An 8,650-nucleotide genomic window follows, 5' to 3' on the forward strand; every position below is an offset into this window, starting at 1 on the left:
TGCATTTTTTCGGTAAGCTATAAGTTAATAAGGAAATGATTGGTGAGTGGGTTGAAAATAGCCCTCATCCTCCACCCTCCCCCTCCTTTTTCTGGAAACATAAGTAACCGAAAGATCTGGCGATGGTTTATCCACCTCCTCTGCCGCCGCGCTGCGAGGCCTCGATTCGTTCGGTATGTGGCTTCCTGAGCGGTCCTCCCCGGAGGCAAGGTGAAAGGTCATGGCCTGTATCAAAAATTTATACGTTGCTGAATATGTTTTATAGTTCTTCCAAGGCCTTGGACACCGTTTTATTATATCGGATAAGCATTGCACTTTCTTGTCAATCAATACATTTAAAGAAACTTGATCATAATCTTATACTGCGGCAATTGTAGTTCTGCTTACGGTTGCCTCTTTATGATACGGGCCACCACTACCTCCACTGCGCTGGAGCTCTGGCGTTCTACCCCTCCCCGCTACGGACCGGCCCTCGGGCTAGGTGTGTTAGTACTGAGCGCAAACCTGTAGTAGTCACGTGACTTTCATTCACGTAGCGGGAACGGAAGCTATAGGCGATACCAAGGACGGGCTCTGGGGAGGCAACCGGCGCGGAAAAATAGCACGATTGTAGTTTTGGAAGAATATCTGGTGCGGTAAGAGGAATTATACAAAACATAAGTGCTAGGAGCAAACATGTGTTATTCCTCCATACTTTGCGCTACATTTTCTTTCTCCAATGGCCAGCACTTAGCAAATAATAGCGCAATTCTAAATTGGTAATATATGTGTACAGTAGCAACTGCGGGTCCCTGTACCAGGAAGTAAGGGCTAAAAATGTGTGTATGTCCTGTCTGCAGACTGGACATCATGCGAAACAGTGCGCTAAGAGATGTGACTGTGGTGGCAGACACCACCCTCTACTGTGCTGGTGTAGGGGAACTGATGGCCTGGTGGGATCCAGGGGTGGTGAGGGTGCAGGTAGACCTCCTCAGTCCACCTCCTTCAGACCTCAGCGGTCTGACGGGGGAAACGACTCAGTCTTGTCAGGAGCCACAAGCTAGAGTGTCTCTGTCTTGTACTACGGGTAGTGTGTCACTGCTTCCCATTGCTCATGTACTATTGAGCGCAGAATCCGCGCTCATACCGGGACCGAAGCGGGACAGGTCTGGTGTATCAGAGAGTGTACCGATAGTGTGCTGCGGAACAGTATCCCATCCAGGCGGCTGCTGTCTGGTGAACTTGGGTCAGCCGCCGCACGGAAGGCAGCCGCCCCGGCCTCCCTCCCCCCCCCCCCCCGAGTGGGGGAGGGAGGCCGGGGAAGGGGAGCGATTCATGCAGTCGCAGCCCGCGCGGAGTTAGTGCGGCAGTGTGTACTGTGTATATTGGGATTATGTCTCCAGCAAAGTTTTGGGTTTGCTTGAAGTCCACTGATCACGGTGGCTGTTTGCGGGGAGCGGGCCCGGGCGGTGTCAGCAGATAGCTGTTCCCCTACACAGGCAGGCCACAGACATGGTGAAACGGTGTATTACTGTAATATGGCCGACCAGCCGGGGAAAGACCCCTTTCTGTAGGAATGCGATTAAAGAGGCTTCTGTGTTTTAAGGTGTGCCGTTACGTAGTTTCGGATCGTCCTTAAATTCATCGCCCTCTTTGCTCTCACCGCAACGTTTTATAGAAAAACTCCTGATGTTTTCGGCCTTGCTCCTTGCTCTTAACCTAGGCTCTTCCAGACCATGGGCACACTTTTTATTTACTATAAATGGAAGTTTGCTATGTTTCTCAAAAATGCTCATCTCACCTTAATGAAAAAAAAAAAATCCGTTCCTATCAAATAAGTACCGGAAGCACAGATCTCACCAGAAGTCTGAGCCGAACTATAAGCGAAAATGCCACAACTTCCCTATGGCCACCACCATTCTGTCTGAACTAGACTTTTTGTTTCTCCAAACTATATGGTAACATAACGTCAATGTGGCATAACAATTCACATTTATTGAGCATGCGTCACGAATGCGTGCCCCTCGTTATTACCGTTATGAAAGTTGCCCGAATCGGCGCTTAAGAACTTTGCAATTTAAAAATCTAGCCCTCACCCGTGGACGGCATTTCGCCATCCTTTCCAGTGGAGGGGGGGGGGGGGGTACGACCCCTTCTGCCGTTTCGAAACGCGTCGTCGTAGAGCTTAGCGGAAACACAGCGTATTGCTCTCGACGAGAGCTCGCGATTGCGCATATTACTTTTGACCATATAGGTCAATCTTTGACCTACAGGGTGGAAAGTAATTACGCGAACATACTTTTTCGTCTTCTAGTAATGAAAAAAACGGTGGTGACATAAACAATACATGTTTTACTTTATCCTTATCTAGTTGCGATGCATTGACATAGGCGTTCCGCCATGATTTACATCAGCATGTGAAGATCTGTTGGCCAAAGCTCAGCCCACACCTTATGGAGCTATCCAGTGAGGCAATCGGTATTGGTGGCTCCTTGCAGCTTTTAGACGGTCTCCTGAGGAGTCATCTGGAGATTTTTAATCGAATTGAGGCCCAGGCGTTTCCCAGATCAGCTTTTGTATGTCCTGAAGAAAAACAGGTTCTCACAGCACCAGTATTGCGTTTTGTTGGCCGTGAAAGTAAGGATTTCACAAATCACGAAGAGCAGTTTCTTTGCGTCAGGCACAAAAGTGCGCTCAGTCATTTTGCCCCTTTCGTTGCACGGTGGATTAGACAGAGACACTCGTCTTGGAGGATGTTCCACCGGTTGTATACTTTATTTTTAGTGACCTTTTTTAGCGCTACACGCTATTCTGACACCACCCGGGGGCTCGTGACCCACTGATGAGTTCCTTTGCCGGATGTTTGAAGGTTGGGACGGACGGGACATAGGACGCAACAGCAGCCCTCAGAGCAGTTGTTCTGCAGGTTTGACGGATGAAACAGTTTCACAGATGTCTCACCCAACCACAAATCCAGCTGCCTGTCCTCCTCTGTCCATCTTTGATGGTCTTTGAAAAGCTTCAATTAACAATTCTGCTGTTAATTCGTGAATTTTGGTCATCCCGGGGGTTTGTACGTTATTAATTTTTGAATTTTTGCGTATTAATGTGCGAATCGTGATATCCTAGATCGGGTACCCGACCAGAGTAAGCTATTTTGCCAGTTTTCGGGTCGACTGGCGTCGTTTTGTCGCCGACATGGTGACCACCCGCCCGGCGACAGAATTCGCCGAGGGATTGCTGCCCGGGCGGCTTTGCTTTTTAAGTCCTCTCAAGTGTTATTATGTTTTTAAAAAAACGTATAATTGTGCAATGCTGGTGCTGAGACCGCTACAAATCCCTTCTCCGCCAGTCCAGCGAAAATAATCACAAACGCTTTCCCTGGCAGCTCCAAATTGAGCTCTTTGCCCATTTCGGTCTTGTGCAGCGTATGGCGTCTGCACCATTTTAAGTCGAGAGGTGTTTAAGACCTTCCAGGTCATTGTTCAAAGTTAGGTCACTTTTGGTAGATGAGGCGACAACAAACACGACCAATTATGTTCCATGACAGCCCGTACTCATAAAAATGCTCCACTGATGGTCAAAATTGTAAGAAAATACATGTTCGCGTAATTACTTTCCACCCTGTAGGTTTGGCAGGTTAAAGATCAAAGTTCGGGAAAATCGGCATTTTTAACTTCGCGCGCCTGTAGCGTCGCCGCTATGGCAGATATCGTCATGGAATTTTCACCATCGTATTTCTGGATGAATTTGGTGCATTTTGGTGTATAGTTTGTCACATTTTACGCGGTAACTTCCGGGGCAGAGCGCCCGGTAGCCGGCGGGGTCGCGTTCGCGCCCCGGGTGGTCGAAAATGTCGTCTGACAGTTGGGGTCGGAAATGTGATCTAACCTGTCGGCGACTTCTCCTTGACCCTGAGACGCTCAATAAACCAAGTGCCCGAGCTTTATTTGGCCGTCAGATTCGAATTCAGGGCCAGAAATTACCGCCGGAAAGTCAACTTCAAGAGGTCACCAGAGGTCACCGACCTGAACTAGACCTGACCTGACCTTGACCCTACATGTAGGTCAATGGAGGGTGTGTCAGTGCCATGTCAGTCACTTTTGACCCAAACAATGCCAAAGTGTAGCCGATATCATCGTTAAAAGCACGAAAAACTACGATTTCGTGCAAAATCGGCCTGAACTTGTTACCTTTGTGACGTCATAGCTCTGTTACCTGACCTGACCCGGTCATTTTTTTTTCGCCAAAATTTGCGCAAAGGATGGCCCATAAGGTAGCCGGAAACCTGACGGCACTACGTGCCGCCTTTTTTCGCTATTCGTGAAAAACCTCAGGAGGGTGCGGCCCTTTCCACGGGCGACAATTAAAATAAATATCACATGGTGCACCAATCTTCCTTTTCATCTTTTGCACAACCGTTTTAGGAATCCTCAATGCAAAAGATGTCGAAGCCGGAACCGTAGTCGGTCGGAGTGAACAGTTTTATTAGTAGTCGGAGTCATTCAAAATTTGTCGAAGCCCTGGGTGCTGATAAAACTCTCGCTTTCAATGAATTAGAGTTGACTAATTCATTGTTAGAGCCTAGAGGAAATGACTGCAATAGAGGAATGACTGCATGCTAGTAGCACCTACGTCTAAAAACGAAGCTTAACATTTTTTCAAATAATAAAACAAGACATGCCAAGAGTGTCAGCTATATATTTCTTCAAGTGAAGTCCTGGGGTTTGTCAGGTTGAGTAATCAAGTCTATTCTGACTGCACATAATCCAGCGATGCTATATACAAGTGCTGCTGATCATAGCACTCCTAGCTTGCACTAATAGTTGAGACGTTTCAAGCCCCCTGAATATCACATCACGAAAGAAAAAAATCAGGCATCAGCCTCTTGTCACTGAGTCACATTTGTACTAATATACATCTTGCACACTAATCACATGTAGGTAACATAAGTAAAATTTATAAACAAATCACTGTTCTTTAACATCAGATGACAAAAAAAAAACAACGGTTTAGTAGGAGGTGTGGCCGCCCACTGCCTCGGAGCACTGCTCCAGCCGCTGCCTCATCGAGGCCACCAGGCTCCGGAAGTAGCCGGGGCGGCGGCGGAGCTCCTCCCATTTCGCCAAGACGGCGGCTCAGAGCTCGTCCTGGTTGAGCTGCCTGGCTGGCGCAGCTCCTCCTCCAGCTCATGAACCATTAGAGACCACACATTTTCGATAGGGTTCAGGTCTGGGCTCATTGAGGGCCAGGGGATGGCACGAACCTGCGAACAAAACCGTGTTTGTTACTCACTGTAACGTGATATAGGTTGACACCTCGGTCATGACTATATGAAGCTGTATGGTGCAACGAATAACACCTGTTTGAAAGTGTTTGATCATTTCTGAGCAATTTTGTAAGGCATCTTAAGAACTTTTTAAATAATTGTTTAAGTTATCTCAATAAGTTTATAACAGGCGGGGACGAGGCGACCAGGGACAAAGCGGCCTCCCGCACATAGCCGTAGGCCTCGCCTCCTCTAATTGGGATGCATTGCTGTTGGGGTGAAAATGAATAAACAGATAAATAAATAAACAGCATCTCAATATTTTTTTTTAATAATGCCATCAGGTCTCCGGTCACCTAGCTAAAGGCCGCCCCACACTGGACCTCACATGCGGGTTGCGAGTTTTTGGGTTTTCGAGTTTCTCCAAAATCAAATAATACAATCTAAGCTAAGTGACCCACACTATAACCACCACACTATATACCATCTAACAAGTGAGTGTGCATGTTTTTAGCTTGCGAGCGGCCTTGCATCGCATTCCAAAAGTTGATTTTGAGTCAACTTTTGATTTTCCTCGCTGCGAGGTCTGCGAGTTCTGCGAGGTTTGCGGGTTTTTCGTTGGAGTCGAATTTTGGTTCGTTGCGCTGGTATTGCGACTATATGTAAGTTTCTGAAGGTGTACCGGCTTCACTGCATTCATGAAGTTACCATAAGGGAACGGTCTAATCACTCATGAATAAGTATTATGCCCGCAAACTCAAAACCCGCAAACTCGCAACCGCATGCGAGGTCCAGTGTGGGGCAGCCTTTAGAGCTAGCAGCCATGATAGGTTTATGATGCCACTTACTGAGTCTGCGTGGTCTTCGAACCACTGCTTGACTGCCCTCGCTGTGTGGATAGGGGCGTTGTCTTGCATTAGAGTCCAGACTCCAGGGTCACTCCTCGTCGGGGCGCATTTCCTCCACGGAGGGCAAAAACACCTGCCGAAATAGTGAAGACATATTTAACAACAATGAAAAAATTCACATGTTCACAAGGGCATACAGTTAACTCAACCAGTGACAACTTAACCAACGTGGTTTGTGACAATAGAGCCGATGCATTTAGCACACTGGTTGAGTTGTCACTGGTTGTCACTGGTTGTCACTGGTTGAAATGCCGCTGGTTGAGTTGTCACTGGTTGAGTTGTTACTGGTTGAGTTGTCAATGGTTGAGTTGTCACTGGTTCAGTTGTCACTGGTTCAGATGTCACTGATTGAGTTGTCACTGATTGAAATGTCACTGGTTGAGTAGTTGTCACTGGTTTGACCTGCTTGAAATATCACTGGTGGAATTGACATAGAACCGTTTGCAAGAGTGCGGAGAAGACGGCGTGCTGGGCAAAAACGATATCTACCTGGATATGACTTGTGCAATCGAACGTTTACTGGCATTTGACCTGTTACACAAAGACCATAAAACGTTTATCTTAGGTTTTGTCTCTTAGACACCCAGAGGGCAGGAAACCGCCAACCATTGTTCAGTTGGTTCGATTTTTTATGTGCTCTGATTTTGTCTCACAAACTTTACAAGCATTCAACATGAACATAAAATGTTTGAGCTGTGGCTCTGGCGTCATTAAGCGAGATCCGAAAAAAAATTACTCGCTATTTTTATCAATCCTATCTTGAAGTAAATAGTTTGACACTTTTCTAATTTGAAAATGCTTGAAAAAGACCTGTGGTCGAAATAAATATGACATTCTGTCAAGTAAAGTATATATTTGTACAGCATTAGTTTTGGTAATTATCGAGGAAAAAGGGTGATGTTTTTACATTTTCTACTATTTATAAACATGTTCCTCGTACAAGCACTAACCTCATTAAATAGTTTGACACGTTTAATCAATTAGACATGCTGTTTAATCGACATATTATCATTATATGCTGGCCCGATTAGTCATTATGGCCCGATATTATCATTATGCTGGCCCGATTAGTCATCTGATACTACACGCTCGTCTTGACCTAGAAATGCAGAGACAACAGCAACAAATAATAAAAGAAAAGTACGAACCTCCACCATGCGCCTGTCTTCCTCCTCCGTCGTCTTCCGTTTTCTTCCACACTGATCATAGCGCGCTTTCAAACCCCTTTCCCCTTCCTGCTCATAACGGTGTTTCCACCGTCTGGCAGTAGTTAGAGCTACACCGAGAATCTCTGCCGCCTGCTTGACAGAGTGACCTTGATCGAAAAGCAAGATGAGCCTGCCCTTGTCAAGATCACTGAGGTGTGCCATCACGCTCACGTTGACGTCTAGCCGCACACACTCCACGCGGGCTGCGGCCGCATACTGCGGCTCTCCTTCCCCGGCTTTCCGCCCCACTCGGAACAGAAACAGCCAGGTCATGTCATTCCGTGACCCTCAAAGGATACTGTGCCGCATCACACTAATCGGTACACTCTCTGACACACCAGGCCTGCCCCGCCGTGGCCCAGCCTCGGTCCCGGTATGAGCGCGGATTCTGCGCTCAATAGTACTTGTTGAGGGCAAAGATGGCCCTGTACCTGCTACCCTGATTTATGACAGTGGTGCTGACAAAAGTTTTGTGACCGAGAGGCTGATGAAACAAGTGAAAGGGGAGTATCAGGGGTCAGTGGACATAACATGTGCATCGTTTGGTGGGGGTAGAACCTCAAATGTGTGTAATGTGTATGAGCACAATGTTTCTGCCGCAAATGCTGCTTGTGTGCCGACAGCTACTAAGGTTCGAGTGGTGGAGGTGCCAGTGATATGCGCGCCACTGATGCGGCCTCGAGTCCCTGCCCAGCTCCTTCAGCCCTTCAGCCATCTCCAGCTCGCAGCAGACTGCACGTCGGACTGCCCACTGCACATTTGTTGTTGGACAAGACCAATACTGGTCACTGGTAAGATCTGGACTTGTCAGAGGCCCTGACGGGCTGGCTGCTATGGAGACACCATTTGGGTGGGTCCTCTCTGGTTCAGTGGAGGGGGGCCCTGCTGGTGTTGACTCAGGCATGGGATGTCAACTGCTTCTGATGACCGCCCCAACTCCCAGTGCTAGTGCGATGTGGTCTCGGGATGGGTTTGATCCTGGTACTGAGATGGAGTCGGATGATGATGATGGTGCCGCGTTGAAGGCGTTCAACAAGTCCATCCAGTATGATGGCAGCAGGTACGTTGTTAGTGTGCCCTGGAGGGACAACAAAAGTCGGTTGATGGAGAATCGTGATTCCGCACAAAGGTGGCTGATGAGTCTAGAGCGCAAACTGGACAGGAACCCCCAGCTGCGAGCTGACTATGATTCGGCTCTCAGTCAGATGGTGAGTGATGGTGTCATCAGTGAGGTGCCACCTGATCAGATGACGACCAGTGACGTCATGTTCTATATCCCGCACAGA

The 8,650-nt window shown here is 47.7% G+C and overlaps 1 long non-coding RNA gene across 1 annotated transcript; it reads right to left on the minus strand.

The window, feature by feature from the left end:
• Positions 1-5,144: 5,144 nt before the first annotated feature.
• On the minus strand, positions 5,145-7,742 carry LOC122379416. The gene is made up of 3 exons (XR_006256177.1): positions 7,305-7,742; positions 6,097-6,229; positions 5,145-5,245 (listed from the first exon to the last, which is right to left on the minus strand). It is a non-coding gene; the product is annotated as an uncharacterized LOC122379416 (long non-coding RNA).
• Positions 7,743-8,650: the final 908 nt, after the last annotated feature.

The sequence above is a fragment of the Amphibalanus amphitrite genome, unplaced genomic scaffold (assembly GCF_019059575.1).
Source record: "Amphibalanus amphitrite isolate SeventyFive unplaced genomic scaffold, NRLGWU_Aamphi_draft 000008F_arrow, whole genome shotgun sequence".
Classification (NCBI taxonomy): Eukaryota; Metazoa; Arthropoda; class Thecostraca; order Balanomorpha; family Balanidae; genus Amphibalanus; species Amphibalanus amphitrite.